At 43.2% G+C, this 6,000-nt stretch overlaps 1 pseudogene; it reads right to left on the reverse strand.

Annotated features, from left to right (window-relative positions):
- LOC103642342 (uncharacterized) overlaps positions 1 to 5,715 on the reverse strand; it is a 32,587-nt pseudogene extending 26,872 nt beyond the window's left edge.
- Between the last annotated feature and the right edge of the window lie 285 nt (positions 5,716 to 6,000).

Raw genomic sequence — 6,000 nt, forward strand, 5'->3', positions numbered from 1 at the left:
TTGGTCTTTGGTACCCCAAGGGATCCACATTTGATTTAATTGGTTAGTCCGATGCTGATTGGGCAGGGTGTAAAATTAATAGAAAGAGCACATCAGGGACTTGCCAGTTCTTGGGAAGATCTCTGGTGTCTTGGGCTTCAAAGAAGCAAAACTCTGTCGCTCTTTCTACCGCCGAAGCCGAGTATATTGCTGCAGGTCATTGTTGCGCGCAATTGCTTTGGATGAGGCAAACCCTTAGGGACTATGGTTACAAATTAACCAAAGTTCCTCTTCTATGTGATAATGAGAGTGCAATCCGCATGGCGGATAATCCCGTTGAGCATAGCCGCACTAAACACATAGCCATTCGGTATCATTTTTTAAGGGATCACCAACAAAAGGGGGATATCGAGATTGCTTATGTTAACACTAAAGAACAATTAGCTGATATCTTCACCAAGCCATTAGATGAGCAAACCTTTACCAAACTTAGGCATGAGCTAAATATTCTTGATTCTAGGAATTTTGATTGATATTTTGCACACATAGCTCATTTATACCTTTGATCATGTCTCTTTCATGTGCTATGAATAATGTGTTTTCAAGTGCATATTATGCTAAGTCATAGATTGAAAGGGAAATGGAGTCTTCGGCGAAGACAAGGCTTCCACTCCACTCCATCGATTATTCATCCTTCGTCGTCGCTCTAAACACTCTCCAAACTGGTATAATCTTCACTCATATTTTATTTACCATAGGGGGAGAAAGTAGTAAGAAGGGCTTATATTTCACTCATAAGTATCTGTTTTTGGCGATTCATGCCAAAGGGGGAGAAAGTATCAGCCCAAAGCAAAAGGACCGCACTACCACCAAAATTTCAAAAATTTAGTCTTTCAACTTGTATTTAAAGAAGAGTTTCAAATTGGTATCTTATCTGTGATATAATTTCAATTTGGTATACCCTCTTCAAAATTAATATCTAAAAACCCTCTTGAACACTAAGAGGAGGATTTCATTAAGGGGGAGTTTTGTTTAGTCAAAGGAAGGGCATTTGAAACATGGGGAGAAAATTTCAAATCTTGAAAATGATTCTCAAAATTTTATTCGTATACCTTTGACTATTTGCAAAAGACTTTTGAAAAAGAATTTCCAAAACTTTGCAAAATAAAACAAGTGGTGCAACCATGGTCCAAAATCTTAAATTAGAAGAAAGCCATCCATGCATATCTAGTAGAAATATTTATTGGTTTCATTCCAAATAAACCTTTGCACTTACATTATACAAACTAGTTCAAATTCTGCACTTTTATATTTGCTTTGGTTTGTGTTAGCATCAATCACCAAAAAGGGGGAGATTGAAAGGGAAATTGGGTTACACCTTTTCCTAATTGATTTTGGTGGTTGAATTGCCCAACACAAATAATTGGACTAACTAGTTTGCTCTAGATTATAAGTTTTACAGGTGCCAAAGGTTCACAACAAACCAATAAAAAGACCAAGAAAGGATTCAAACAAAGAGAGCAAAAGACCACAGAAGTGTGCCCTGGTCTGGCGCACCGGATTGTCCGGTGTGCCACCGGACAGTGTCCGGTGCACCAGGGAACCCAACTCCGAACTGCTCACCTTCGGGAATTATGGGAGCCGCTCCGCTATAAATCACCGAACTGTCCAGTGTGCCAGCAGAGCAACGGCTACTTCGCGCCAACGGTCGTCTGCAGAAGACATTAAATGCGCTACAGTGCGCGCAGAAGTCAGAGCACATGCAGAAGGCGCACCGGACAGTCTATAGAACCTGTCCGGTGCACCACCAAACTGTCCGGTGGCCCAGATGTCAGAAGCTCCAACGGTCAGAATCCAACGGCCAGGTGATGTGGCTGGCGCACCGGACAGTGTCCGGTGGCGCACCAGACTGTCCGGTGCGCCATACGACATCAGCCTTCACCAAACGGCTAGTTTGGTGGTTGGGGCTATAAATACCCCCAACCACCCACACTTCAATGCATCCAAGTTTTCAGCCTTCACACCTCATACAAGAGCTATAGCATTCAATACAAGACACAAACAAGATATCAAATCCTCTCCCAAGTCCAAAGACAACTCTAATCAAATAGTGACTAGTGAGAGAGATACTTGTGTTCATTTGAGCTCTTGCGCTTGGATTGCTTTTCTTCTTCATTCTTTCTTGATTCCAACTCAATTGTAACCAAGGCAAGAGACACCAATTGTGTGGTGGTCCTTGTGGGGACTTAGTGTCCCGTTTGATTGAGAAGAGAAGCTCACTCGGTCTAAGTGACCGTTTGAGAGAGGGAAAGGGTTGAAAGAGACCTGGTCTTTGTGACCACCTCAACGGGGAGTAGGTTTGCAAGAACCGAACCTCGGTAAAACAAATCACCGTGTCATCCGCCTTACTTGCTTGTGATTTGTTTTCACCCTCTCTTTCGGACTCGTTTATATTTCTAATGCTAACCCTGACTTGTAGTTGTGCTTAAAGTTTGTAAATTTCAGATTTGCCCTATTCACCCCCCTCTAGGCGACTTTCACTTTTTCCTTGGGACCTATTGAGTTTGTAGATTGATATTATGAAAATGGTTGAAATGTGTTGTCCTTTTGGGTTGTCGACTACACATGTATGATTTGATGTGCACATATGTACCTGTCTTTTACTCTATAGATGTCGTAGTACTATTTCAAAATTTTGTGCACTTGTCAAGCAACATCATGCACATGACACTTGCACATGGTTGATATTCCTCGGACGAGAACAAAGTCGCAGCCAAATGCACGCACAATGACGCTAAACAGCTAAACACGCAGGATATATACATTGAAAGCTAAGATTTCGACATATTAATGGCACAAAATTAATTCAATTATTAGCATTGATCCATTTACATTAATATCCTATTGGCAAAGGCAACACCACTTAATTGCACACTTTCTAGAGCTCTGTTAACCTCCATGCACATCATTACTATTAATCTGGTGCCCAAATCGTCCTTAACTTCTATGCTATGACAACATCGTTTGGTGTGCATGCCTTCCTTAGCATGCGTGCAGAACAATAATTATGTAACCAATCAACCACATTCAAGAACAGTAAGTGATGACAACAAGTAGTGTCATTTATAATCACCATGTCACCTGGTGGACAGTTATTAGTTTTGAATCAAAAGGTCATTTCAGACATGTAGCAGTAGGTCCATCACCATTTGTCGAGAATTATTGGTTGTGAGAGGTTATTTGACATCAAGTCTACATAGGCTGTCGTCTGACAATAATTGGACCACACATCAATGTTAGGCAATAACTTGTACCTATGGTGAGCATATTGCATTCCCAAACATGTGTCAACCATCATGTCACTTCTTGAACTTTCAATCTACTTGTGCTAGCACCACAGGATTTAGTTGTTGCATGCCTAAAATGAGAGTGTACATTAAAGTATCAAATCATACGCACATGACCCATCTAAACTAACATAACATGCTAAACTACATCACAAATTGACCCTTCTAAAATGAGAGTGCACAAACTAATGAGGTGAGTCAAACTCCAAAATTGTACATGTATGAACATAGTAACTTGGATCAACAGATAATAACTTCCAGCAACTTATAAGACAAAATGAATGAAAATGCTAAGTACTTATTGAACTAGGAAGAAGGTGTTGCTTGATCATATATTGAAGAGTGTTGTTGGGCACTTGTTAGTACATAGAGATTAGAATTGTGAGTTAAACGTGTGCAAAGAACTCTAGAGAACGTTGAGTTTTAACAAAAGGGCATAAAAGAAGTACCTAGACCATCATGATTTCCTCTTGCGAACACAAGGTTGACTTGTCCCTTGTGGTTCGGGTTGATGATGAGTGATTGTTAACGAGTAGCGTCTCGTGTCGAGTCGTGGACTGATCGGGACATGAGTTTTGTGCAACCATGTTGGTCGGCTTATGGTCTACATGTGTGGAGCACATGCATGGTGGTCGACGGTGAAGGTGAAGATCATGCGGGTTCGTGTCAATGGACTAGGAGCGGTAAAGGACGAGCGTTGGGACTTGACTGAGGGACCGGAGTCATCGGGTGACCAGCCGTGGTGGCTGACACTTGGGACACGCACTCACGTGAGGATGTGGCGGAGCGTGCCGTGTTGCTAGCGCGTTCGAGGACTGGTGGGACACATTTCTAGGACGTGAGGGACACGCACACGGTGCAATACTCACTGGCAGAACACACACTAAATGAGATTTTTGATTTGTGATTTGGTTTTTGTGTTGCTTGGGTTGATACTTCACTACTAGACATCTTTCTCCACACACAAACTTTTGCAAAGTTTGAGGCACATCTGCCTCAGTTTTGGTGCCCGGCACTTTCGCGCCCTCTGTTATATGATTTTGTCTCTGATTTTGGTAGATAGTTGGTTTGTTTCTCTCCTAGGTTTTTGGTGTATTCAAATGACAATGGTTTGAATTACACAGTGAACTGGTGCTTTGTGAGTCCCTAGAGGTTCTGGGTTAAATTGGGAATCAAGTCATGTTGTTGTTCTCGCAAGAGAATTTTTAGTGGCTCCTATTCGCCCTCCCTCTGGTCGCCTCACCGGTCCTTCACCTCTGCCGATGTGTGCTCTTCTAGATTAAATTCTAAGGGCCAATTGCATGGATCAACCACACCTTTTCCTTTGTTGATCGAGGATATATCGACCATGTTGACTTGGAAGGGGTAGTCCCCATCTTCCTGTTGACACAGACGAGTCAGCCTTGCTTAATGGTCGATTGAATCTGTTACCGGAGCACTTTGTAGTCTTCGGTATTATGTGTGACGTAGTTGTGCCACTTGCAGTAGCGCTTCCCTTTTAGCTCATCGGTCGAATGAATTTGGGATCAGTCAATAGCTTGAGTTGCTTCCCTTTTAGGAGCAGATCAAAGATCTACTCTATGTTGGCGGTGTGGAAGCTAGTTGGCGCATCTCTTACTGTGACCCAAGGGCATGGGAAGGATTGTGACCCCTGAGCCCATTCGACGACTATAGTCTTAGCATCGTTGTTTAGGTCATCCTCCTCCTCTTGCGCTTGGACATAGGAGATCCTATTTTGTACCAATCCTATAAGGCTTCCGAGTCGTGCATCTCAAATGATAATGCCTAAGCCAACAACTCGTTGATGGATTTGAATTTCGCCATTGTATATGTGTCATAAGTGGGATAGAGCAAGCCTATAAAGGCCAGCTCCATGAGAGTATTCTCCGATAGGTGGAGGAGTAACATTTGTTTCACACATCCTAGAACCTCTAGATGAACCGATTCGCCGTCTTGCACCATTTTTGTCGGAGCGCGATAAGGTCCAAGATGGTCATCTCACCGGTGATGGAGTAGAAGTGAGAGTGGAAACACTCCTCCATCTGTTTCCATAAAGTTATGGACTCAGGCTAGAGAGAGGTGTACCAGCCGAAAGAGAGTCCAGACACTCACAGAGAAAATACCAAACTTTCATGTGTTTGGCCAATCCTACTAAGTTGATCTAAGTCGTGTATCGGCTCACATGCTCAACGGTGTTCACGCCATCGTTACTAGTAACTTTGTAGAATTATGGTACCTTGAACTTGGGTGGTAGCGGCATCTTGTCGAATTCTTTAGGGTACAACTTGGCGTAGGTGATCACCTTTTGCTTAGTTAGGATGTCGAACTGGTCCTTCATGAAATCCGCCAGTTGTTCTTGTGTGTCGGTGGTGCTCGTCCCTCTAAACATCGGGCCTAGTTGCTAAGCGCCAACCCATTGTAATATCTTGCTTGCCACTCAAGAAGCTCTTGCTCGTTAGCTTTGCCCTTATTCAGGGTGTGTGTTGTTCGCTGAAGGAGCGCTCCCCCTCCCAGAGTGGCCTGTAGCGTTGCCTACACACAAAGCCCTCCAGAATGTATGTCGAAGGATGATCGTAGACGGAGGGGACCTTATGTGGCATCTTAGGGCGATAGACAAGAAACTCTGCCTCAGTGCCATCGAGGGCACTAATTTGCATCGACTCCATTGGTCGAG

The sequence above is a fragment of the Zea mays genome, chromosome 10, assembly GCF_902167145.1.
Source record: "Zea mays cultivar B73 chromosome 10, Zm-B73-REFERENCE-NAM-5.0, whole genome shotgun sequence".
Lineage (NCBI taxonomy): Eukaryota > Viridiplantae > Streptophyta > Magnoliopsida > Poales > Poaceae > Zea > Zea mays.